Source organism: Pezoporus occidentalis, unplaced genomic scaffold (genome assembly GCF_034315485.1).
Source record: "Pezoporus occidentalis ecotype Australia unplaced genomic scaffold, CSIRO_AGI_Poc_V1 ctg92, whole genome shotgun sequence".
In the NCBI taxonomy this organism is placed as follows: domain Eukaryota; kingdom Metazoa; phylum Chordata; class Aves; order Psittaciformes; family Psittacidae; genus Pezoporus; species Pezoporus occidentalis.
In genome coordinates this window covers 3,000,533-3,027,869 of record NW_026916284.1, presented here as the reverse complement: position 1 = coordinate 3,027,869, position 27,337 = coordinate 3,000,533, and the positions used below count along the sequence as shown (strand labels likewise).

The window sequence follows — 27,337 nt, the reverse complement described above, 5'->3', positions numbered from 1 at the left end:
AAAAGTGCTGAAGTATTTCAAGAAAATAATGCAATGATAACATGGGGGTTTATGATTAGAGGGCAAGAAAAACCTGGAAAAGCTCATTCTTAGAAAGAGAATTATTGCCATGTTTAAAGTTTTGCATTAACTGCATGTTTAGATGGCAAGATAAAGGTCCATCTCTGACCACAGCTACACAAACCCAGCCTGTGGGATTCCCCCTGCAGCACTCAAACGTTATCCACTTACAGATGTTTGCAACCATGTTTAAAGACTTGGATTTAAAACAACAGTAGCCTAAGCCATTCTTGTAGTAACTGGCATTATATTTTCCTGCTGCCTCCAACAACAGAAATACTCTTGATAAAGCCCAGGTGTGGAGTTTCATGAAATCTGAAGAGGTTAGTATCATACCATGAGGATACCCTGAACAGCCAGAAATGAAGTACAGGACTGACTGAATCTCTTAAATGCTGCTGCTCTACAGCATGACAGCCTAGGTTAACCAAATCAGAACAAACCCTGGGAAAAGCAACTGCTGATTCTCTGGAGCTTTCCAAAACACCATGAAGCCATTGACAAGACACCTTTCATAAAGACCTTCTGATTATCTCAATAAAAAGCATCTCTTAGCATTCTACAGAGACAGGTGAACTGACATGGAAAATTCCTCTACACAAACACAGTGAGAGCCAGTGCCTCCCATATCATACCAGCAACTTGGCCTCAGAATGCAATGCCTCCAGGAGGTGAATTAGTGTGTGCATTTGTGACTGATTATCCTGACTGCTCTCTGCTTCCTTGGGCAACAACTGGTTATCTTAAAAACGAAGGGTGACATCAAGATTTAATTAGAAAACTAAGTCAGTGCCAAGCTTTGTTCGTTTTTTCCCCCCCCCCCGAGATAAAATCCAGCTAAAGATACCATCTCAGTTGAAGTGATTTGGCCTTTTACATTATTAGGCTACAGCAGACTGCTGTTTACAATGATTCCATGTACAACAGGCTGGGAAACTTGGGGCTGTTCAGCCTGGAGAAGAGAAGCTGCATGGGGATATCAGAGCAGTTTCCAGTGTCTGAAGGAGACTACAAGGATCAGGGACTGTAGTGACAGGACAAGGGGTGACGGGTTCAAACTGAAACAGGGGAAGTTCAGGTTAGATATAAGGAAGAAGCTCTTCCCTGTGAGGGTGCTGAGGCGCTGGCACAGGGTGTCCAGAGAAGCTGTGGCTGCCCCATCCCTGGCAGTGTACAAGGCCAGGTTGGACACAGGGGCTTGGAGCAAGCTGCTCTAGTGGAAGGTGTCCCTGCCCATGGCAGGGGTTGGAGCTGGAGGAGCTTTAAGGTCCCTTCAACCCAAACAAGTCTGGGATTCCTGCCAGAGTACAGAAAAGGGAACAAACCCACCAGTCTGCAGTTTGCTCTTCTGGAAGGCAAACCCCTGAGGAATTATCAGCCTAATATGAGAGTGTCAGAAGATCAATTCAAATTTATGTATTCTAAGCTGAAAAAAATATTTTCAGTGTTGAAGTAAGTAATTTTCCGAATACTCATTCTGAATTGATTTCAGTGGTGGTGGTTGCGAAGCTGTGACAGCCATTAGCAACTGTCAGCATAGCTGTTGTGTTGATTCTGCAGTCTGTAAATATTTTCAGGACCTGTCCTTTACTATGGTTAGCCTTTCTCTTTGATTTCTTTCTTTTTTTTCCCCTCCAGTCAAGCATGTGGTAATCTACCATTTCACTGTCTGCCACTGACACTGTGATTGATGCAAAGAATCCTGTAGTGCTGCAAAAGTCATGTACAAAGCGGCCTGAGTGTCGTGTTTAAATGCCTTCCTATTTTAGTTTTTTTTTGCTACACATTCCTGGCTAATGTCTGTCATGTCAGTGGTGTTACTGATTGAGAAACTTTCAACAGTGCCCTCTCTCAGTGGCTTACAGTTACTGAGGAGAGGGCAGCATGTTACAGGCTCCTCTGCTGGAGAAAGCAGACTGATGGCAATTGCAGCAAATCACAGAATGATGGAATCAACCAGGTTGGAAAAGACCTTTAAGCTCATGAAGCCCAACCGTTCCCCAGCACTGCCAAGGCCACCACTAACCCGTGTCACTGAGGGCCTCATCTACATGGTGTGTGAACACTTCCAGGGATGGTGATTCCACCACTGCCCTGGGAAAGTTATAGTGGAAAGGTGGAAATCCATTTCCTTACATGATTTTAAGGGAAGAGGAAAACAATTACAGGATTACTGCCCATCAGGAACTTCCTGGATTCCAAATGAGATCTCCTGTGATCAAACCTGTACTACAATGGCAAGAGAAGGGATGAGGGGCTAAAGACCCAGGGGACATCACAGCACAACTTACACTGCTGAAACACTGTTAAATACACTAAAACTGGCTTGCTTTGCTATTCATTCCACTGTATCCAGTGAATGACAAGAGCATCCATATTTGGATAAGCTACTTTCATTTGTACTAGCTGTACTTTGAACATAAATGTTGATTCAAACCTGCAGTTCAGCATGGAGAGTGGTACACATATGTTGTTCACTTCTTTCAAAAGAAGTGCTCCAGACTCTTTGCTAGATTCTCTTCTGACTGTTTAAGAAGTTTACTAAGTTTATATATTGATATGAGCTTGAAAACAAACTGCTTCCCTAAAAATTAAGAGCGTTCATTTCTTCCTAGAGCCTCACCTGTAAACATCAGAATTGAAAACAAATATGGCTAAGGAAAGCTACTTCATAGCAAATAAGATGAACTAAATGGACTGCTATGAAACACATTTATTGGAAGAACTGCATAGTCACTACTACAAGAATCTGAAATTCATCCCTTTAGATTCTGAGGAAGGAAAACCAAGATCCTTATATTTAAAAGCAAATCAAACCAGACTTGGTTTCAACTTTAATCAAACACCACATGCAGAACACCAACAATTTCACTGCTGCTTATTTGGTCTGACTAAGGAGTGCAGGATAAATTTTGCCTGCAGGGAAACAGATCCTTCTCTAGAAAGATGAGGAAGGTGTGGACCATAATCAGTTTCCATCACCTAACATGGGACTCATCCTCTCGTCACTGCTGTTATTACAGTTTTGGTTTGGTGGTGGTTTTTGTTGGGGGGAGATGATGACACATGTCTGAAATCCTGCTGATTACTCAATCATTCCTTAGTGCTGAGCTCATGCCAAAAGCCTGGAATGCTAGAAAGGCCACTCTGATGCCTAGACCTGCAGTCAGGTTACACTTCACTGGGGCTTCCCTCGATTATTTTGACTTTAACTGCCACACAGACAGGAAATTTTGACATTGAGAGGGAAAGAGCCAGGTTCCATAGCAATGATGCTTTGTCTTTGTGCCTCCTTCCATCCCCTGCAAGACATTGTTGCTTCCTTATCTAATCCCTTATTTAAACATGCAATTTAATGCTGGAGAAGCCACACCCTTTCCAGCTTTCCTTTTGTAAGCAATATCTTTCATTAGAGCAATTACAGCCTCTGTCAGAGAACTTAGTTGGAATCACTGTGTACTGCATTTTAACTTTTCTCTGACTGGATTCTAGAGGAATTTTTTGCTCTAGAAAAGTCAGTTCTGTCTGCCTACAAAGAAGCCACTGGACCTGATACACAATCTTCAATTCCAGCTTTTAGTCTGTATAACCAGTGAGGATTGGACACTGACACTTCAGTAGCACTCTTCAACCAAGCTGCTTTATGAAGTGAAAAGAAACTAGCAAAAGACTAAGGAACATTGTATGTCACAGCCCAACATGGAACAAAATATGGAATAACCACTCTACAGCAGTTTAATATTTAAAGAAAACAGTCCAGCAGAACACCTGAGCACAGGGCTGAAACCAAGAAAACACAAGACAGAATTATCTAACTTCCAATCTGGATGAGAGACGGTATCCAGTGGTTTTAGACATCATAAGAGTTTCAGTGGCAGGACCAACATCTCGATAGAAAAATGAACGTTCCTTTGGGTTTGCTGGTGTTGAAGAGCAAAACAACTCCATAATGGTTTAAATAAATAGCTGACAACATTCGGAGATGCACTTTCCTCAGCTGACAGCTTTTGGTATTTCCTTGGATCAAATAAGAGAATGTAATGGTCACAGGCAGCATGTAACAGAAGACAACATCCCAAGCTTGACAAGAGCAGACAAGAAGGGGCTTTGCAGGTAAAGGTCTTGAGAATTCTTCATTTCTCCAAGACTACAACAGGTCCCAGCATTGGCCTCAAATTATCAAAGTATTTTGTCCTTATCCTCCCAGTTATAACTATTCCTACAATCACTGTTTTTCTTATCAATCTAGTAAACGCTTCCTCAATGTTGAGTTTTCCTTCTAGACTTCAAACAGCACCAAATACTTCCTGATGGAATCAAAAATTCCTACCTTTTGTAGGGTTCCCTTAAACTCTCAAAAAAATCAAGAGGAAGGATGAAGATGCAAAGCTTTACTGTGCATCTCTTTTCAGGAAAACCATCATTTGCTACCTGTTGTCCAACTGATAGGGACCCTACAATCTAATTGTAATTGAAGTCAGCAGGTGAGGTAGGAGGTTCTTCTGCTGTGCTTCTGCCAAACTCTTCTGGAGGACATTTTTTTCTTGCTTTATTCCAAAAGAAAACAAAACACCCTAAAAATGCCCATGTCTAAATCAGTTCAATGGAGTACTGTTTTTAATGCATATGGCTTTTTCATTTGAAACATTGCTTTTAATGGCTTTTAAACAGAATACTGCAAGGCAGCATAAAGCACAAAATCTAAGTGTTATGTGAAGCACAAACTTGTGTATTCAATTCAGTTACTGTGCAATTGCTCCTTCTGTCTGGAAAAGGCAAGCCTGTAATGAATGCACTGACTCACTGATTATCTCTTTTGTATCACTTCTATTTACATAATCCAGCCACATAGCGGCCCCTTTTCAGGCATTTAGCAAGATCTCGCCCTTAAGTTTGTGATCCAAAGTGTGATCATTGGAGAAATGAGTCACACAGTTGTAAAGCTATGCAATAACATTCAGCTTAGGTAATACCTCCAGCTTCTGATGAAGGCAGTGCAGAGGCTTTCAGCATCTCTATGAAAAGCACATCTGTTGCTACTGATCATCTGTTACCACCTCTACCTCATGAAGGAAAGAAGGAGGCCATTAACCTGGGAAGCTGGGAATTAGTGACAAAAAAAAACAACAAAAAAAAAAAAAAGAAGGAAAAGGACAACCAAAAGGAAGGGACTTCCCCCTAAATCCCCTGTCCCCACACAGAACCGCTTTGCTGTCCTGCAGGGAGCTAATGAGGAAGCGCACTCGAGCCAGAACAGCCGGCTGATGCACTGCTAAAGAAGATCTCTACTGATGCTGCTAGGAAAAAGCAGCGGGTCGTAGTAGTAGGGGACTCTACACTGAAAGGGACAGAAGCACTTGTCTGCCGGCCAGACCCCGTCTCAAGGGAGGTGTGTTGCCTACCAGGGGCACGGATCAGGGATGTGGCAGAGAGGCTGCCTGCTCTAGTAAGTTCCACGGACTATTACCCACTCCTGGTGATACATGTGGGTGCTAGGGATATAGACAGTAGTAGCCTGGGGAACATAAAGAAGGACTACAGAGCCCTGGGGGAGGTGGTTAGGGGCTCTGGAGCTCAGCTGGTCTTTTCATCAATTCTCCAGGGTACAGGGGAGGAGCTAAAAAAAGCTAGGAGGATTGGCCAGGTTAGTAACTGGTTAAAAGGGTGGTGTCATAGTCAGGGGTTTGGGTGTCTTGAACACGGGACCCAAGCTTGTAGGCCAGGTCTAGTGGGGGCTGGTGGAGCTGGTCTGATAAAGAAGGGAAAGAGCAGTTTTGGTAGGAGGCTTGCCAGACTGGTCAAGGAGGCTTTAAACTAGATGTGTTGGGGGAGGGGGGCATCATTCCATTCCAACACACCCAGTCAGTTGCCAGAACCTATAAGTGCTTGGAGCAATGTACAGATATCCCAGCCGCTCCAGCCAATGAGCCGGCTTCATTTGGAGCTTGGCTCAGATGCCTCTATACAAACGCCCAGAGCATGGGGAACAAACAAGAAGAATTAGAGATGTGTGCACGTCTACGGGGGTGTGATGTAATAGGCATCGCAGAAACATGGTGGGATGGCTCCTATGACTGGAGTGTTGGGATGGAAGGTTACAGGCTACTTAGAAAAGACAGGACCGGCAGGCGGGGAGGGGGAGTTGCCCTTTATGTTAGGGATAGGCTGGAGAGTATGGAACTCTGTCTGGGGACAGGTGAGCAGTCCACAGAGAGTTTGTGGGTCAGGATTAAAGGGAATATAGCTATGGGAGACATTACTGTGGGGATCTGTTACAGACCGCCTGATCAAGGAGAACCTGCAGATGAAGCCCTCCATAGACAGATAGGAAAAGCCTCACGCTCGCAGGCCCTTGTTCTCATGGGTGACTTCAACCACCCTGACATCTGTTGGAAGGACGGTACGGCCCGGCACAAGCAATCCAGGAGGTTCCTCGATTGTGTAGAAGACAACTTCCTTCTGCAAGTAATAGAGGAGCCGACAAGGAGAGGTGCCATGCTTGACCTCGTGCTCACCAACAGGGAAGGTCTCGTTGGAAATGTGACGCTCCAGGGCAGCCTTGGATGCAGCGATCATGAGATGCTCGAATTTGAGATCCTCAGGACAGCGAGAAGAGCGTGCAGCAAGCTCACTGCCCTGGACTTCAAAAGAGCAGACTTTGGCCTCTTCAGGACCCTGCTTCGAAAGGTTCCATGGGATACAGGCCTAGAGGGCAGAGGGGCCCAAGACTGTTGGTTGATATTCAAGTATCACCTGCTGCAAGTTGAGGAGTGTTGCATCCCAACCAGAAGGAAGCGCAGCAGGAGGGCCAGGAGACCTCCTTGGATGGATAAGGAGCTCCTGAGGAAAATTCAATTGAAAAAAGAGGCTTATAATAAGTACAAGCAAGGACAGGTGGCATGGGAAGAGTACAGGGATGTTGTCTGGGAAGCTAGGGACCAGGTTAGGAAAGCTAAGGCTCAGTTAGAATTAAACTTAGCTAGAGGTATTAAAGATAACAGGAAGGGATTCTACAGGTACATAGCAAATAAAAAACAGACTAGGGAGAATGTAGACCCCCTCAGGAAGCTCTCGGGAGAACTGGCTACACGGGATTTGGAGAAGGCTGAGGTTCTGAATGACTTCTTTGCCTCGGTCTTCACTGGCAAAGGCTCTGACCAAACCACCCAAGTCTTGGAAGGCAGATGCAGGGACTGTGAGAATGAAGACCTTGCGCCCACTGTAGGAGAGGAACTGGTTTGAGACCATCTTAAAAATCTGAACGTGCACAAGTCCATGGGTCCTGATGAGATCCATCCGCGGGTCTTGAAGGAGCTGGCAAATGAAGTTGCAAAGCCCCTGGCCATCATATTTGAGAAATCATGGCAGTCAGGTGAAGTTCCCGATGACTGGAAAAAGGGAAATATAACCCCCATTTTCAAGAAGGGGAAAATGGATGGCCTGGGGAATTACAGACCAGTCAGTCTCACCTCTGGGCCTGGCAAAATCTTGGAGCAGGGATGCTGGAGAGGGACTCTTCATTAGGGACTGTAGTGACAGGGCAAGGGGTAATGGGTTAAAACTTAAACAGGGGAAGTTTAGGTTGGATATAAGAAGGAAATTCTTTCCTGTTAGGGTGGTGAGGCACTGGAATAGGTTGCCCAGGGAGGTTGTGAATGCTCCATCCCTGGCAGTGTTCAAGGCCAGGTTGGACGAGGCCTTGGGTGATGCGATTTAGCGTAAGGAGTCCCTGCCCATGGCAGGGGGGTTGGAACTAGATGATCTTAAGGTCCTTTCCAACCCTAACGATTCTATGATTCTATGATCATAGGCATCCTCTGGGGATTTTGTCCCGTTTTCCATTTTCCTCTTGAATCATTTGATTTGGTTATATTCCAACTCGAGTGCACAGAATACAACTCTGAGAACAAGTTAAGCCATGGCAGGAAGGAAGGAACATGCACAATCCCAATTCCCATTGGGATAGGCTATTAACCAATAAATAATGAGACTTGTATTACAGGTTCTGATTAAAACAGAACTTGTCTGATTGAGGAGTTAATCTGTCTGCTAATTGCAATATTCAGTTTGATAGGTTGCAACAACATTCAAGCTCTATTCATTTTCATTTGCTATTGATTTGAAGGGAAGGAGCATTGATGTCATGAACTGCAGGTTACTGCTTTGGTTCTAGGTTCTTCACACAGACTGCATGTCTAGTTTCTAAACACACATGCTCTGTGAGTCTTTAGGCACCATGGGATGACATTTTAAGTGGAGTGGAGTGTGCTGGCCATAGGAAATTGCTGCTGAACAGGTAAATAACAGAAGAGTGAAGAGTGTGTACAACGTCCACTATGTCAAACCTCTGTTTGCAAGACTCAAGTTTTTATTCTGTTTTCCCAACTATAAAATCAGAATTGAGAAAGAGACCAAAAAGATTTTGGGATCATAGGAAAGGCAGGATCTAATGGGAAAAGGCTATTCTAAACTGAGACTGTTTACTAATGATGGAAACCCAGTTTTGTCATTCTAGGAAGACAAGAGTTCTTGAAGTTCTCTTTCAAAGTGCACTCCCAAAGCAGACCATTGAAGCCAAACACAACAAACTCTGCAAGGGCTATTGTTAGCCTGAAGCAAACAACTTTTCCGATGTCTGACTGGAGCAAGTTATTAGACAAGCTCAATGCAGAATGGTTAGGCACTAACACCATTTTCAACAGCCATTTAACATATATCTCTTGCAGAGTTATTTGCCAATTACACTATTAGAATTACTACACACGAGTGTATCAGTGAACTGTAATTACCAGGCAACAACCAGGCAACATGCTGCTACTTTTTGCCACAAGACAGCAAGCTGATGCAGAGAAGCTGTTTGTGACAGACAATATCATTATCTTGCTTCACTCTTTGCCACATAAGGATAGTGGCCTGCACATAACACAGCCTACTATATGTTGAAGGTACTGTTACAATTAATGAGTAATTGCTGACATATGAAAGGGAAAACAAGAATGTTCTGGTTACTTGCACTTCACCTCCTGTTGGAGTTTCCATGATGCCTCCTTGCTGCTCTGAGAGAGTTCCCAGCACCAGAACTGTGTCAATAAAGTTTCTGAACATAAAGTTCAATGCTTTCTGCTGTGTCCCAGGTTGGCTCAGATGCGCTGATTACAATTCCCACAGCCAGCATGAGGAGGAAGGTGGCACTATGAAAATGAGAGCCGTGCATTCCAGGAGCAGCAGACTTGTGTATAACTGCTGACACATGCAACACTTCCATCCACTGAAGTTACCAAGAGATTTATCTTTCTGAAACTGGAAGAAGATGTCATCCCCAGCAACTTCAGTTAGAACCAACCAAGAAGTTTCCTTCCAACTTGCACTTGAAATACTGAATTGCTCCCTATTTCACCAGTGTTTAAGACATTCCAGGTCCTAATTTTCTGATGTGTTTAAAAATAACCAGACATTTCTTTGGGTAATTTAGCAAACAGAATGGTTTATCTACCATGGATTTGGCATAGATTGAAACAGGTAACATTTAGCTCATCTTCCCTAAACTCGGGTCATCTTTAACTTGATCGTATTGCTCAGACACTGAGCAATGAAGGTGAACAGATGACTCATTCAGTGATTAATAAATTCCAACACAGTTGTCATCTGCAGTGAAGCTTAAACACTGACTGCTGAACATCAAAGCTCTGCAAAAGCAAATAGGCAGAATCACATTAATTAATGAGGTTTGGCAAACTGGAGCTGCTCCCAGCTTCTTCAGTGCTAGCCTGAAAAATGATGTTTATTGTCAGAGTTTATTCCTTCTGTTCCTAACGAGTCATTCTTCAGCTGAATTATACACCCACAGCATTGATCATGCACTGCAAGACAAGTCAACAGATGATGGTTTCCCTTTAACTAGTTTGAACAGGATCTTGTGTTTGAGCGTAGATTCAACATTTAATAGTGTCACTTTCTCAGCATTCCCTGTATTTATGTACAAACTGCTGCCTTTTTTGCTAATGCTGACATACTTAGGAAACAGCTGTAGTACTGACACCCAGCTGGTGCTAACAATGCAAGTCAAACAGGCTGTCTTGCAGTTGGAAGGTTTCCTTTTGGTTTAGCAGATTTTCCCCATGCCGTTTTTATTTCTATTTCCATGCACCATTTTTTTGTGCTCAGGATCAAGCTTATTATCTATGAAATGTTCTAGGACTTTGAAACAGGTCTCATTCTGTACATAAAGCATCTTCCCTGTCAATACCCCAAACTGAAACAGCAGTTGGAGGCAGGAGCAACCAGGTCACAGTTTTAGCTGTTTAAGATAAAGTAGTAGATGGAGGAATGAATGCACATTTTACCCTCCAAAGTTCATGCAGAACAGGCTGCAACAACACCAGCATTCCTGCCAACAGGCTTCACTCTTGCCTGACAGAGCATCTGTCATCCGAGTACCTTAGATCTTCCTTTCAGCTATGTATTAAATGCTGTATTTTGCAACTTGAGCACCAGCTACAGTTGGAGACAAATCCACCACTCCAGACTGTTCAGAGCAGCCCATGGAAACAGCAGACTTTCTTGGTCATTTGTCCTGTGTGAGTGCTCTGCAACCCACTCCACTGGAAAACTGTTAAATATACCTCTTTGCAGAGCTGCTCCTTTCCACATACCTTGGAGATGTCAGGATGTTTCTGTATAGGAAATGAGCAGTGATTGAGGCTAATCTGAAGCAGGTCTGAAAATGAGCAAGTACACTTACGGCATTTATGTTTGACAGATCTCTCCTGGCAGTTGTCATGTAGGTCCCACATCTCAAGCAATCATTGTAAAGCTCTAAAATGCTCTTTCAAAGAACATATGCATTTCTGAAAAGGCTTTTTCTGTGTTTTTTTTCAGTGGGTTTTTATCCTGTTTGTTTCTTTGAATCAATAAAGTGGCTCTGAAGATAAAAAATATTTCTGGGCTGACTCCAGATGCTTTCCTGGCTTTTTTCCAATGATGTTCGAATCGGGGGTTGTTCAAACAAGCAAACAGTAGTTTTGTGGTTTACTCATAGAAAAAAATTGGGAGCTCTGGTATTTTTTTAGCACATATTACTAACAGGGTTCAAGAGGACCCTCTCCTCTGTCATGTGGTTCTGGCTGTGCATAAACATTGCTTTGACCAATAGGGGCAAATTTAGATACTTCCCAGAATGATTTGTTGCATTCTCACGACAGTTGAGATCTCAGACTGGATTAGATCCAGTGGGAAAATGTTTAGACAAAGTAGTGCACCAAACAACACTCTTGAGAGATGTGCCTGTGGTTTGCCTGTAGCAGAAAGTAAGGTTACAGAAAGACATTAAACAATCTCCTGTTATGATTGTGTGGTTCAGCGTGAACGACCTATTCACAGGGAATAATACTCCAAAGAGATTGCAGGCCAGAAAAACTGAGCAACCAGCAAATGTGCTTAGGATCTCTAACACCAACCATTTGGTTCAGTTCTAACTCAAATATGAGAGTCTGGAAACAGAAACCACAGCAAGAGAAGACGTACATGGGGAGACAAGAAAAGAAAGCTATTGCTTCAACCCCTCCTCCAAACACCCTCCCTCCTAGATGTCAGGTTTCAAGAGACCTTAGGACAATATTTGTCTAAAAAGCCCGTATTCCTCATTCAGTGATCAAACAGGAGAGGTAGGCATGTAGGGACTGAAAGTTAGAAAGTGCAAATGCAGCATGAAATTGGAAGCAGGAAGATGGTCTTAGCACTTCTACGATGCTGCACAGCATAACCAGCAGGTTGAGAGAGTAACTATTGCATATATAAATATCTATGTATATACAGATACAAGAGGTTCCACAGCAAAGTAAAACAGATGAAGAGTGAGACCACTGTGATCCAAACCACCATGGGGGAGTACCAGGGGCACATGGTCACTGTTCCTGAGCGGATGAGCTGAAAGGTCCCTTCCAACACAAACCAGGATGGAATTCTAGGAATATTTAGCTTTTCTTATACTCTTTTTTGCTGGAATGTTATCTAAAGCTGTTTAGAACCTAAAAGATGTAAGAAATTGAAATCATCTGGAAACAGCTTCTTGTCTGCCATCCATCACATGTAACATTACAAAACCTAACTCACTGTTATTGTTAAACTGCTGTTAGATGTAGTGCTAGTTACTTTCATTCACATCTTTGCTGTGAATACACAAAAGATTCTTTGTAAACCAGAGGCTAATCAACAGCAAAAGATAAATAGCCAGAATATGTCAGAATGACTTAGTAGTTCTTAAGCTGTATGTCCTCCATTGCATGTTTATTCTCAGTGTTTAAATTCATTTCTAAGCCAGAGGTCAAAGTGAAACCTCTTGTATTTATTTTCATAGTGTGATGAAATAAGCAGAATGTTACGGTGTTACTCCATGACAGATCATGTTAACTTACACTGCAAACAACTGCTTACACTTTCTCTGAGGTGGATTTTGAAGCAGTAACAGGATAAAGCTGAGATCACTTTTCTCAGTGTGGGAAGCTGATGATCTTAGTGGCTCTGTGGACAATCTGGTCCAGGAAGGAGAGGTTAACCTTCAAGGTCCATGGGCAGAATGGTTCGTTTGATCAGGGTGGGAAAAGTTGTTAGTTAAAAAACAGAGATAAAAAATAGAGGATCTCTGAGCCAACAGCAGCGAACGCAAAAACCTTCTTAAGCTTGTCAGAAATAGTTTCTACAGCTTTTAAGACCTAAGCAGGATTTCGGCATTACTGAAAAAGTATTTAAGCCTTTATTTAGCCTCTTCCTTTTGCATCGATGTAAGACACAGAGGGAGCTAGGAATGAAAAATGAATCAAAGAAACATGTCAGCCTCCTGGACTGGACCACATCATCACAAGGAGCATTACCTGAGGGGGTAACCCTCAGCATCCCATGGCAGCTCTGGAAACACAGACAGTATCTCTATAAGAAGCAGGCAGTCCTCTTATATGCAAAGACATAAGAAGTAAAAGTGAGAGGAACCTTGCAAAGAGGTCTTGAGACTGGTTAGTCTGACTCAGCAATACTGTGATGGCCTATTTTGAACACTTAACTCTAGTAAAAATAGTTAAAGCTGAATTGCTACTTAAGAGAGTTTAGTGTGGCAGTTGGTTCCACTATGGCTATCCAACTCATCTTACTTCTTCTGCATTAGATGAAAGGAATATGAACAGAAGTCTGTTCCCAGAGCATTAATAATTTGTTTTCCTTTTTCAGAGGCAGGTATGTTTGAATGCACTCATCACTCTAAGACTGCTTTTGCACCTTTGGAAACTAACACGTACTCAATATACTACCAGGAGTTGATCTTACTCATCCACACAAACGTATTTCAGGGATGCACAACAGGATGCTACGGGAGTCTGGTATAACACACAGTTGTAAAGCTATGAGTAACATTCAACCCAGGTAATACCTTCAGCCTCTGATGAACACAGTGCAGATGCTCCCAGCATCTCTATGACAAGCACATCTGTTGCTATTGGTCACATGCATCCTCTGGGGCTTGAGGATACACTCATGCTACCAGGAGTGGGAAATGCAGATCTGGGAAAGACAAACGCACTTCAACAGAGGAAAGAGTTCAGTCCCTCTGAATTATGCAAGACACAGCAACATGCATTCAATTGCATGACACAAACCTACTGTAGCAGCAGGCAAAGTGCTATGGAATGCGCTTAGCTAAGAGAGAAGGACATACCACCCCTTACTATCATTCTTGCCATGGTTGGCATATTTGAAATAATCATCCATTACCATGGACTGCATATATCCTATAGCATTATCATCATGCATCACAGGCCTTACATGCTGTCACACCTTTGATACTTCTGCCATTGAGCTGTATCACTCAACATGTTAACAACACTAACATAGATCAACAAACTCTGGTGTGTGCTCATCTCACAGGGCAGCCTTTTCCTGTTTTAAACAGTAGTGACATTCAGCAATTCACATTGCTGACACCACAGACCACAGACCTGGGTGCTGTTATGATACAAGCTGTGGCTTATCCCAGACTCGGAATGCAAGGTGTGCAGGCAGCAAAGAAACTTGCTACTGCCCAATATTGTGGTGTGTTGTCCAAAAAAAAAAGATACTATATTACTCTTACATTTCCACTTTGGTTCCACTTTTGCTGTCTACTCTTTTTATTCCCCTTTCCTTTCCCTTAACATTTCACCATTTTTAATTTCTCTGTAACATTTAAGTTTGCATTTCAAAGCACGCATATTCTTGGCCTTTGAAAACTCACCAAGAAATCACCTTTACTTCCCACAGTGCAGATCCAGAGCACCAAAGGAGATTTGCTTGTTACCTTAATAGAATTCAGAAATTGCTCCACAAAAATCCCTAAGAGAATCAGCGCAAGTTAGACTTGGCATCTGCACAAGTCGCAGCTATTTTTTTAAATACTTTGACAACACCCTTATGTTATTGTCTCCCAGTTCATTTTCTTGCTCATGTATTCCCCAAAGAAGGAAAGAATGGTATTTCTGTGCACTGAATAAGGACACATTCTGCTTGTTAGAGGGAATTAATTCATTATTTTCCCTTCTCCTTGGTGGATCTTTGGATCATGACACTTCAAATCCTTCTAACTCATGCTTTTCCACATGACGGCACGGATGTCATCCTACTGCCTCGAATTGAAAGAAATAAGAACAAAACTTCAGCAGCAGAGGAGATCTTTGCTTTCAATCTTTGTCTTTTCAGCTGGAAATTGCAATGACAGCCCTCAGAAATCACAGCAAGCCTCTTGGTTTCCTAAATATAATTTAATAACACAGAAAAGCTGAGGTATTCAGTGCTGGCAGGAGCTATGCTGCAGTGCATAACCCCACCTCCCTTAGGCTCTACTTTGTTTCACCTGTGTGCATCTAGACACAAACTAAAGGCGAAGCATCAATAGGCTTGCTCTCCTCTAAAGCAGCTTCTGAAGAAACTCTGCAGTCAGTTGAGAACACTTTAATTTTCTTTCTTCCATTTGATCTTCCCTGCAACATATTTTTCATATTACTCGTCACATTTTACTTCCATCTGTTTTCAGCTTTTGATTAGAAACTTGGAAGTTCAACTTTAACAGCTCAGTGCAGAGACATGAACTTCTTCCAGCCCTTTTCCTCCTTGCAGGATCTTAATTCAGTCGTATGGTTCTTTTTACTGTACCTCTGCCCACACTGGAGGCCATATCCTTAGTAAATGGTTTGCAACTCTTGCAAAGAGCCCTAACATCTGCAAACACAGGAGGGGTTTGTTATTCTGAAAACCTTCAAAACCAAATGATATTACTTCAAAAAGTTAGCTATACACAGTATCATTATAGAGAAGCTGCAAATTGTCAGGTTCATCGAACAGAAACCCATTTAAATGTTAGTTAACAGCTTCACCAATAACAAAGGACCAAAGTACCTCAAATATCTGAACTCGGTCCAGAATTCACTACAGAGACACCAAAACCAAATGGCCAAGCTACTGGTCAGGAACAGGAATTCAAAATGTGCAGTAATAGGCACTGTTTTGATGGGATAACCATGTCCTTCCTTGTGCAGGAACAAGGCAAGCTGGCAGTCATGTAGTCAGGTCAGGAAGGGCTGGGGGACAGTCCCATCTGCACCACTAAAATAACATCATCTTTCCCGTAACAGCATTAAACAGCACAGAGTCAGAACAAGGACTGATCTCCATCGACTCAGCTGTGTGCACCAGGGATACCTCTGAGGTATACAACAGGCAGACACGTAAACGCCCAACAGAAATGTGGATGTCAAGACACTTCAGTGATTTAGGAACAGCGATTCTCCCCTAACATCTCAATTCCAGCTGAATAGCCACAAGGGCTTAATTCTCAAGGACCCATGAATGTCACGAATGAAAAGCAGAGAGAAGCCAACACACGGAGCATGAGAAATGCTGTGATCTCAAGCATCTTTTGAAAAGCACCACAGACAGTTTTCAAAAGCATTCTGAAGCATCCATGAAAAGTTCTCTACCTGGACTGGAAATGCAGGAGACAGCTAATTAAAAGGCATTCAACTGCTACCTATGAGAATGAAGCCAACAGATTTAGACTTCCTACATTTCTGAGCAACCAAACCAAGAGAGCTAAAGAAAGAAAGAAAGCAGCATTCTGATCACAGTGCTAGGAAGAAGCAAGTGTCTGTACTCATCCTGCTTCTGTCACTTGTATATTTTTTTGTCTACTTTCTGAGCCTGGTACTGCACTATTTGGGCTGCACTTTTATATTATTCTTTGCCATATTTGTTTGCAAAGCTCATAGTTGAAAGATTTGACACATATGTAGGACATATGAGGAGATATCCTGGCATTATCTTATGTTTACAACTCAGAGAGGGGTAAGAGAACTCAAAGTTGGTCTGGATGGATCCCTAGAGATCCCCACCTTTCTTGGGAAACACAATCCAGAAGTGCCTGTGTGAGTGCTGTCACGTTCACCTCACAAATATCTGCCTATAACACACAGTATATTTGCCTCTTTCCCTAAAGCCTTCTCTGCTCAGCTTGTAGCATCTCCCAGATTCTTCACTACGGACCTTACCTGCCATTTACTTCCATGTGTGATGTTGCTTATTCTTACAAAAGTGCATGATTTTTTATGTCATTCTTAAGTTATAGCTGCTCTTTTAGAGGTTTTCTGTCAGTCATTTATAATCCTGCTTCTGTCCTTCTCCATTCTGGCAGCTCTTTGCAGCCTGTTCTCATTCACAAATTGCTTACAGAGTTTCCATTGTAGTACCCACGTTATGTTCAACAGAATACTGGCCAACAGCACATTAACTGCCATCTACCCCAGTAACTTCACTTGATACATCCTTGTATGTGCCAAGAAGCGCAAGTAACTGATGCAGGTTATTTTACTGAAAACATTCAAGGAAAACCCCTCATTTTCCAGTAACTTGTCACAGATCTTTGGTCACATTTGTCTTTTCTTCAGCTATATAGCTTAGACAAAACCTGAAATGCTAATTCTTTGTAACAGGTTACAATTTGGAAACCAGATCTGCTCCCATCTCTGCCCATTTGTTCTAATTACCTCTTGTCCAAATCAAACCAGATGCTCTCACATGGTGGTGTCAGGAGGTTTTCTTTCTGCATGCTTTTCCACAAACAGAGCACTACTCTGTAATGTAGCTGGAAAGCTGACAGTTCCACACATCCTAAGGCTCCTCATAGTCAGTCTCCTCTATGTTTGACCTCAACAACTGGAAGGACTCCTACGTTAAGAGCTCTGTAAAGAACTGTTTGTGTTTCTTATCTTCCAAAGAAGTTTTTGCACTAGTTCCTTCCTTTGTGTCAAATTCATCTCCCAACTGCATGTGCAACCCAGCAGTTTTGGTCATTCTAATACTTACTTCCATTGTTCTGTTATTCTTCCTCACTTCTCTTTTTCTTTCCACATTCTATGCCTTCCCTGATGCCAATTTCAGCTGTTTGTCTAAGAAAGCTCATGTTCCACACTGCAGACAGCAGCAGGCCACCCATGCAGCAGCACAGGAAGCCCAAAAGAAGCTGTGCTATTAAACGGCTTAAGTACAACTAACTTAAGGATCATCTTGGAAGTGCAATTCAGCACCCCAGAATTTCACTAAACTTCCATTTCTGTTCTCCATTCTACCCCAAAATATTAAGACAGGAGGAACTTCACCACAAACTCCAAGTCACGTTTTTGCTTTAAAGTGCACATGTATATTTAAAAAACTCCACTCAGCAGAAGGAAGGGGATTCCTTCTTAGTCCAGACACAGAAAGCTCCTCCTAGATAGGCAAATGCTCTTCAGTCTTAAGCTCCATCTTCTAAGCAGATGAAGTTGTGCAGTTACACAATAATGCAATACAATAATGCAAAACCATAGTGAGCATTAACTCACTGTAGCTTGCAGCATCATTTCACTGACATCTGTGAGAGAAGACACCATGAACTGGAGTTCAGTTGTATCTGGTGTCAGGGCATAAGCACTGTTTGAAACTCAGCCAGTCAAATAAAAGCCTGTTTTGGAGACAGCTGCCAATTCCCCAGCAAAGTTTGATTTACAAATACATTACAGTCATCTGCTGGAAGTGCTTTTCCAGTTGTGCTGTGCAACAACATCTGGAATTAGCCTCTGCTAACAACGGATTCTATGAACAAGCAGAGAGTAAATGCTGAAGGAACCACCCTGCTCCGGGGCTGAGCTCCAGGACCTCAGCCTCAAAGTGGTGGGTCCAGATGCTAACGGAGGCCTCGATCTCAGAGAGATAAAGCTCACTTTCTATAGTTGCTCAGTCAATAAAACTGCAGACAGTGAACAGGTTAACTTGAGGGTGTGTAAAATAGGGGGAACTAATGGGTGCTGTTAGTCCCTGGCTGCTGCTGGCAAGTTGAAAGCCCATAGTACCATCAGTGGCACGGTGTATTCATACACAGGGGATCCTGCTTTTTAATTCATGGAATTTTATGATCACATCTTTTTTTTTTTTTTTGTCTTGGTGAACAAGGGAAACATTGGATTACAGAGGAAAGCTCAAAATCGTTATCTCCATAAACACTAAATATGAAAAAACTATTTTTAAGAAGGCTACGTGGATAAATCATGATCTGACTTATGAGTTCAGAGCACTTCAGCCTAGGGTTGTTGATTCTCAAAGACGGCCAGTAATTAAGCTCAAAGACCTTGTTTTCATTGTGTGCTCCCAAAGAACAATGAACACTTGGGTCATGATACAATCAAAATCTCAAATCCTTATAGTACAGAACTTCCGCCTAAGAGCTCATCTCAATCTCCACTGTTCAGGCAGGTTAAAGCCATTCCCCCTTGGCCTGTCCCTATAAGCCCTTATCCAAAGCCCTTCTCCAAGTTTCTTGTAGCCCCTTTAGGCACTGGAGATGCTCTGAGGTTTCCCCAGAGCCTTCTCTTCTCCAGGCTGAACCAGCCCAGCTCTCTCAGCCTGGCTCCATAGGAGAAAGGGGTTTGGAATTTCCATAAAACCAATCATTTTAGGGCATCACACTGTACTTGGGGAGGGGACAGAACTGGAGCAAGAGCAATACAGTGAGAGCAGACTCCAAAGAGCAGCTCAACTCTTTGGATATTAGCTCTATTTGAGACTAGATTTTCTTCTAAACTCCCCAAATACCTCACATTTCTGTGGTTGATCTATGTACAAAGACAAAACACTACTGTAGCAATCTTTAAATTATTTCATCCTAATTACTTACACTACTTAAAAGCCAAATTTATACCTAGAAATTCAGACCTACTCCCCCAGAGCTGCTCCTGAGGAAAATGCTGATAATTCCTACAATTCCCCTGTTCAATTCTGTCCACTGCTGCTCCTGAGTAGGCATCCTACTACTATAGCCTTTACCTAGTCTCCAAGAAACAGCTCAAGTGCCCTCTAGTGTGGTTTCAGAATACCTAGTCCATGCTTTCCCCAGTTCTGTGGGACTACATGAGAGGATTTATATTTGGTTTAAAACATTCTTAGAAGTCCATAGAACTTTAGGACATAAGTCCCTCTGAAAAATATTTTCACAGACTGAAAAATTGATGGAGATTGTATTATTTTATACATCCATTGTTTGATAGTTAGTCATTTCACAGGCATGTCTGTACCTGCATTACCCCAACATGCAGAACAGCAAAAGTTACTGCACATGACTGGGTTTTGCATACCTGTTCTATCTGTTTATGAAGTAATGCTGCTGTTGGATTCTCTTTCTTGATATAGATTGGTTTAGAACATCACCATTCTGGAAAAATATTATGGTCCTTCTACTATAAAAAAATACATATTATATATAATTATATGTGTAATATATATACTATAAAAAATATATTTAAGGACCGGAATGGTCCTTAAATATGGTCCTTCTACTATGAAATCCTGGCCCAGGCTGCCCAGAGAGGTGGTTGATACGCCATCCCTGGAGACACTCAAGCCCAGGTTCTGGATTGAATGTCTCCTGGATGTGGCTCTGGGCAACCTGATCTAGATGAAGATGCCCCTGCTCATTGCAGGGGGGTTGGATTAGATGAGCTTTGAAGATCCCTCCCAACCCAAACCATTCTGTGCTTCTATACTTCTTACCCTTTCAGTTTCTTGTATGTCCAAACTTTTCATACAGATTTATCAAAGTAAGTTTAATTATTTTTTTCTTTCTACTACATTTTATAGCTTTTTGGCCACAGTAACAATTCTCTGAAATGCTCGAGTGATTCTTACTCTTCTGTGAATTCCTTTCCTGGCTGATTCAACCCTAAGAAATTTGGTCTTTTTTACACAGCTCACAGTCTGAATAACGAAGATGCTGAGATCATCCCAGAGCACGTGTCCTGATGCTTTCCTGGCTGGGGTGCACAGTCCTTGAAATTAGCTCCGTGTTTAAGATGATATACTTGTTTACTAGTTCACACACCATGAAAGCTGACAGACTCAGCACCAACAGGTTTGGGTTTTCCAAAGTGAAGGTAGAAATGGGAATTGTGCAGGCTGTGCATTAATATCATTGCATCAGACATCTTGCAGAGTAGTGAAATTCTCATAACGGACTTAAAAGAAGTGCCATATACACAAAGATATGTTCTGGCCATACCAATGGCCCATCTACTTCTATCGGTAGCTGCCAGTAAATGCTTAAGGAAAGAGCTTGAGATGGAAGTGTGAGAAGGAAGGGAATACTTCCCTAGTATTAGTCTCTGAAATACAGTAATGTTTAAGAAAAACAGGAAAAGAAAATGTAGAGTGAGAAGAATGGAAATAAAGGACAGCTCAAACCATCCAGCTGTGGAATGATTTCAAAGGAACAGTGCTGTCATTTGGCTCATTTTTACACAAACAAATTCAAACACTAGAACTGGATCTCTGAAAATCTCCACTACAAACAGTAATGCAAGTCCAGTACCTTTTTCACCGTTTTTCCAGCACTCCATCCTATTCCATTCTTAGTGGCCTTTTCTATTACTTCTAAGACGTCGGAAAATGTAGGAGTCTATTTAAAACACTGGCAACTTTCCTCCAGCAGCAGCAGCTGTGGCTTGGCCCAGCAGCTCTCCCTGACAGAACTGTTCTCTTGTGGCACACACACGGCATCACAGTGTGACTGCATCAGCAGATTTCCTGCAAATTCTGTTTCATGTCTTCTTATCCTTCTATACCTTCTTTGCCTTAAGCTTCTGCATATGCTCCATTTTCATGCTGTGCATGCGTCTGTGTCCCACTATGGCATTTGCAATGATACCTTCCCCTCCCACAGAATCAGGGAATGGTTTGGGCTGGAAAGGACCTTAAAGCTCATCCGGTTCCAACCGCCTGGCACAGGCAGGGACACCTTCCACTAGAGCAGGTTGCTCCAAGCCCCGTCCAGCCTGACCTTGAACACTGCCAGGGATGGGGCAGCCACAGCTTCTCTGGCCACCCCGTGCCACCACCTCACCACCCTTTAAGGACTTGTGATGTCTGCTGGGCTACCCCATTCTCCACCATAATGAGATGAAAATGCTACTCAATCCCTGCTGCTTACAGTCTTCATCTTATGTTGCTGGAATGATCATGACAGCTCAAGGTATATCTGAAGCCAGAATCTGTTGGTGGGAGCACACCAGGTAGTACATTGCTCATTCAGTCACCAGGAGCTGACCCAATATACAGAACTCACTGGTGGAACTGTTATTTCTCATCATGTTACAAATCACCAGTGTCCCTTCTGTCAGTAAAGTGAAACGCAGAAAATACGTGGCACGTTTCACCACTGGGTTCTCTCATTTCACATTCCAGTCTTGATGCATTTTTGAAGGACCACAAGAATGTGTAGTTTAAAACCTGTCTAGTAAACTTCCTTGATCCCAAGGCATACGCTTTGAATTTAAGTGACTTTCTGTTTTCAAGTGCCCTTTGGAACAGTTTCCTTTTCCTACTTGGCTCAACTAATTTTCAAATCAAGACAGAAGCAACAGCATGTTCCATCCTGTGATGCAGACTGTGAGTGAGGACCTTTGGGACCTCCGTGCTGATTGGGTGAAATTACATGTGCCCTCAAGCAATTGCCCCAGAAGTATTCCTGGAATGGCTGCAATGCTTGCAGGACTGCATAGTACCCTGAATCTCTGCTGTGGAAAGACAGTACAGGAACACTATTACTTTCCAGGCAGAGAACTGCACACCCTCCCCTAGATCCTGGCTTATAGCCCAGAGATTAGCAGAGCTTTTCATAGGCTTTCTCTAATGAACAGTCACAGACCAGTATAAAAGAAGTCACTCTGAGACTCTTTTCTATGTCTTAGATTTTAGTTTCCTAAGGAGAACAGATTTACATGGGTGTAAACCACCAGGCTGAGTTAGGACAAGTACTCAAGAACTTAGGGTTCTGGGATCACTCCAGTAGCTCAGTCTCTGCAGAAAGTCTCCACTTTCATGCTGGGCCTCACACTCATGATACATGACATGTGAAAGCACCCTGAGCCCAGAATAAATGAACACACAGAAGCCAGCAGCTGTGGAAATCAGCCTCTTCATGTGTCAAGTGGACCAGGGAGCACTGGCAGCACCATAAGGCATTCAGTCTGTAAGAATGAGGGTTGTAATGTCAGTCCTTCACACAGAGAAGTCTGTAAATACAGGACAAAATACACATGCAAGTGTGTAGTCCAAGAAGAACGTGCAGTCTGTAAAGGACAGCACTGAATCCTGTGCTATCCCTCCTGCTCTACTCTGTACTTATATTCTCCACCATGGGCAGAATCACATTTTATTTAAAACGCATTTTTAAGGCTTGATGCTTCGGTCATATTCTTTACATTTTCTGAATATTACCTGAATTTGCCACTACGAGAATGCAGTTCAGGATATTCTAGTTTTGGAAAAGTAAGATCTGATTTATAATGAGATGTACAGGTAAGGATCTATCACTATCCTTCATCCAGTAGTGTATACAGCAAGGTTACTGCTTTCTACCTTGTGGTGGTTTTAGTTTCAAAGCAAAAAGTGGTGCATGGTTTGGTTTTGGAGGGATAGAGCTCAGGTTGAATCGGGCATTGGTGGCAGAAGGAATGCTAAGGCACAAGTATTTTTTAACATTCCATGTATAAGTGAACATACTCCAAACCAAAACATGCATTTGGATCCTCTCCTTTTATGTCAAGGAAAAAAAAGTGTTTATACTTCAGATCAGCACGTTTTCCATTGCAGAGCAGCATCATGAAGATGAAGATGGGCTCCTCACTGAATAATGATTTCATTGAAGAAATGTCCTTCAGTTCCACAACAGTTACAATGTGAAAAAGCACACAAGAAGTCTCCAAAGAAAACATGGAGTCTAGGAATCACATATGAAAGAGTTAAGGAACAGGTGGGCAGTGCCAGAATATGTTGTGCTTCAGGGAGAGCATCTCACCTCTTTAAATCAAGACCCATTAAAGACTCACCTACAGATGCCCTTTTCAACCCATGTTTTGCTTTGTGTTTAAAGCTTGCACTGTAATATGACATAGGTCCTGCAAACTGTCAGTTTTAAAGGACAGAAAGGCCATGTAAAGACACAGTTATCTCACACTATTATTGCAAGGATGTTTCTCAAGCCGTATAAGGGGGTTGTGTTTTAAGCATGGGAGAAAAGGAATGTACATTCAATAACATGGAACCAGGCTGTGCAGAGGCAAACACCATTCACTTCTGTGCTCTAAATGCTCATACTCCATAGCTGTTCACACTGCAATCCACAGTAGAGTCTCCTAGCCCTAAGCCAAACAATTTCATCCCTGTCCAGCTGTTCCAGACCCCCTCTGACTCATCCTAGAACCAATTCCATACCTCATTTTCCATGCTGACCCAACCAGCAAGATTAGCTCAAAACGACTGGAGTCATTCTATATAGCAGAGGAATTCCTGTAATTAAACCTTGAGCAACACTTTGATAACCCATTTTCCATAGTATTTTTCATAGTTTGACAGATAATGTTATTCCCCTCTAGCCCAGGTTTCCTGGGAAACAAAGCACATCCATGCTTTTCTAATCTTTCCAGGGAAATTAAGCCAAATTAAAGCATTTCATGGGCATTCATTACATTTTATCATAGATAGTTCATGGACTATCAACTTCAACTGCCCAGAATATGCTTCTGCTTAATGGGTAGCAGAAACGATTCAACCTGCTTTTTGTAACAGGCTCTTCTTGCCCAGGGGCAACATTAACCAGGGACAAAGCTTCCTTTCTGGGAAGTACTTTGTTCCATCCCAAGTCGATGAAACACTCCAATTCTGAAAACTGGAGGTTGCTATGGCAAAAATGCGTGAAAGGGGCCCTTCACAAACATGCAAGCCAACTCCAGCTTCCATTCCATATGTTAACATACACATGGAACAGTTGGAGAAATTCCAGGGGAAGGCCATGAGCGTGATCAGGGGCTGGAGCACCTCCCATACAAAGGCTGAGAACACTGGGGCTGTTCAGCCTGGAGAAGAGAAGCTGCATGGAGACCTCAGAGCAGATTCCAGTGTTTGAAGGGGGCTACAAGGATGCTGGAGAGGGACTCTTCATCAGGGACTGTAGCGACAGGACAAGGGGTGATGGGTTGAAACTGAAACAGGAGAGATTCAGAAATAAGGCAGAAGCTCTTCCCTGTGAGGGTGCTGAGGCGCTGGCACAGGGTGTCCAGAGAAGCTGAGGCTGCCCCATCCCTGGCAGTGTTCAAGGCCAGGGTGGACACAGGGGCTTGGAGCAAGCTGCTCTAGTGGGAGGTGTCCCTGCCCATGGCAGGGGTTGGAGCTGGATGAGCTTTAAAGTCCCTTCCAACCCAAAGCAGTCTGGGATTCCACGATTCCATGGCATGTTTGTCTCCTTTGATTTTCTGGAGGGGAACACATTGTTTTAAGTTAAAGCTCAGAGCAGATTGTTCAGCTCTTGCATGGAACCTTATTTCTGTTCTTCCTTTGGCTGGGGAAAATCTAGTGGAAATGTTCCTTCAGAACACATGCGGTCACACCTAAGAGGCTCTGCAAGCTGTGACTGTTCAGATGAGCCTGCAGATAATGTCAACTTCAAAACTGTGAGTTCACTGAACTCACACACCAGTTACTTGGATAAACATTAAGCCCCACTCACCTACACCTTGAAGAGGAGCTGCCCATAGCAGGAAGAGCTGTTGAACCAAAGTGGAAGTGTACAAATTCTATAACTGAAATCAGAGAGAAATCAGGCTCAAAGAGGAGAAGCAATCTGTAAAGAGAGTATGTTAACTGGCAATTGGAATAATGCCTCTTATTTAGCAGAGAGCAAGGAGGGGGCTCAAACAGCCAAACTGGAACTGAGAGCATCTTACTAGAGAGAAAAGAAAACAAGGTGTTTTCTACCCTCACTCCTATTTTGGCTACTTAGGGGAGGTGCTGGAAATAATATCAGGATCATTGCTATAGAATTTGGAGTGCTTTTACAGGATTCTGTGATCTTACAGACTTGCAATGCTTTTACTGAAAAGCAGCTTTCAAAGCTAGGCCAGCATTTGAAGCACAACAAATTCTGGACACTTCTAAAAAGAGAAAACCAGGTTGTCAGGGGATCCAACCACAGCTCTCAACAGCCTCATACTAGCTTTGCAGACTGATGTACCTGCAAGTTCCTTATGCAAAGAAATAAGTACATTTGAGAGAACTAAAAAGCGTGGAAGGAAACAAAGGAGCAGACTAATTGCTCACACAGTGGGAGAAGCACAGTCCCTCTGACCCCCCCCTTGTAGTCCATGGAGTGGTTCCTGAGCTGTTCTGAGACAGAGGCAGTGCTGCCAGGTCTAACATTCCAGCAATTACTGGAAATGGAAAGAGCAACACAGATGCCAAGGGTATGATGCAAGTTTCATTGTCCCAGTCAGAATGCGAGTCCAGTATAGTTTTGGGGCTGTTTGCTTGGAATTTCAAGTCAATTGTAATTCTATGTAAATTACACGTTTAAGACCAGAAATAAGATTTTTTTTTAAGGGAGCTCCTCCTCATTCCCTGCCCTGTGCTTCTCTGAAGGGCTATTTTGGACCCTGAACAGGGGGTTCGAGCCTAGCATGCACAGAAAGAGCTGAGAAACAGGAAACAAATAGGCCAAGAGGGAATGGTTTAAGCTGACAGAGGGGAGACTGAGATGAGCTCTTAGGCACAAGTCCTTCCCTGTGAGGGTGCTGAGGCGCTGGCACAGGGTGCCCAGAGAAGCTGTGGCTGCCCCATCCCTGGCAGTGCTCAAGGCCAGGTTGGACACAGGGGCTTGGAGCAAGCTGCTCTAGTGGAAGGTGTCTCTGCCCATGGCAGGGGTTGGGACTGGATGAGCTTTAAGGTCCCTTCCAACACAAACTGTGATTCAGTTTTATCATTCTATGAAACCTGAACAATCCTCTGCAGAGGTAAATAGCATATGAAAGTTTTGCTGTTCACAAAGCATGAAACCAGGATAATTGTGGGAGTGTGCTTGTAAAACACAAGGAAACAGCTGAACAGCAGAAAGAAACAATATTGTGCCCTCCTAATGTCCCCAGGTTCAGTGGGTTAGCAGAGAACAGTTTGGAAGATGATGAAAAACAGAAGAATAGGCCAGACCTGGAAGGGGAACAGTAAAATTCAGGCCTGTGGGGATACATGTTTAATGTTTTAATTCTGAAGTCAGTTTAGGGACGATCTTTATGGGATTGGAAACTCAGGCTTTCTTCTCTAATTGAAAAGAAACAGCACTTGCTCAAGTAAGGATAGTTTCTTACCCATCTGTCATTACAAATTAAAGTAATACCAGATGTTGAGCAGGATCTAGTGCTACAGTGGGATTAACACTTCTTTCAAAAGTTTCCCAGCATGGTCTGTGATGAGAAAATAACAAAACCAAATGGTCTTTGCCCCAGGATCTGCATAATTGTAAATGTAACTGCAAAGACATTTCCACATTAGAGAGCTGTTACAAATGTCTACATGCTTGTTCCAGCTGAAACGTACTATGTTAGAACCTGTAGGACAGGCCACTTTGGTAACAGAAGGCTCTTTAATATACAAATCAATACAACCCCTGGATTTTGAAGCTGGATGTCCTCAAGATGACAGTAAAATGTCCACCTTCATAGCAAATGTGACTGGCACAGCTCGTGAAACAATGTTGCGAATTGTCCATCAACTGAATGTTTCCTTCACCATTTGGTAATTGTATTGACGAGAATATTACTAATCCTTTCCTTAGTTACACTGATTTGTTCTGCAACAGCCTCTGAATGAAAATATGAATCAGCTTTGTAGTTTTCCTCAAAAATCTCTTAATGGG

The 27,337-nt window shown here is 42.8% G+C and overlaps 1 long non-coding RNA gene across 1 annotated transcript in view; it reads right to left on the bottom strand.

Annotated features, from left to right (window-relative positions):
- The window catches only part of LOC134156951 (uncharacterized), a 90,704-nt gene extending 65,440 nt beyond the window's left edge, over positions 1-25,264 (bottom strand). The window contains exons 1-2 of the long non-coding RNA XR_009962141.1: positions 25,160-25,264; positions 14,318-14,415 (exon numbers count right to left, since the gene is read on the bottom strand). This is a non-coding gene — a long non-coding RNA (uncharacterized LOC134156951). The remainder of the gene's footprint in view (positions 1-14,317; positions 14,416-25,159) is intronic.
- Between the last annotated feature and the right edge of the window lie 2,073 nt (positions 25,265-27,337).